The sequence below is a fragment of the Buceros rhinoceros genome, unplaced genomic scaffold, assembly GCF_000710305.1.
Source record: "Buceros rhinoceros silvestris isolate BGI_N320 unplaced genomic scaffold, ASM71030v1 scaffold27410, whole genome shotgun sequence".
Taxonomy (NCBI): domain Eukaryota; kingdom Metazoa; phylum Chordata; class Aves; order Bucerotiformes; family Bucerotidae; genus Buceros; species Buceros rhinoceros.
The window spans coordinates 16,855-17,078 of record NW_010388292.1 but is presented as its reverse complement, the minus strand read 5'-3'; positions in this window follow the sequence as shown (position 1 = coordinate 17,078).

Here is a 224-nt window from a genome sequence, read left to right as displayed (position 1 = left end):
AGATGGTTGGGGGGAGGAGGGAGGCAGGGACCTGCCAGGAGAGCGTCGGCGCTGCCAGGGGCTGAAGAATGGCTGAGAGCAGAAGAAGGGGCTTTAGAGCTTAATTTCCTGTCCCCGCGGTGGGGATGGGATTTGCGCTGCCATCTCCAAGGAGACGCCGGCTGTGCGGCCACTGGAATACTAATGGTGTGGGAGGCGCGGGGCTCCCGGGGCACCCCAAGCCC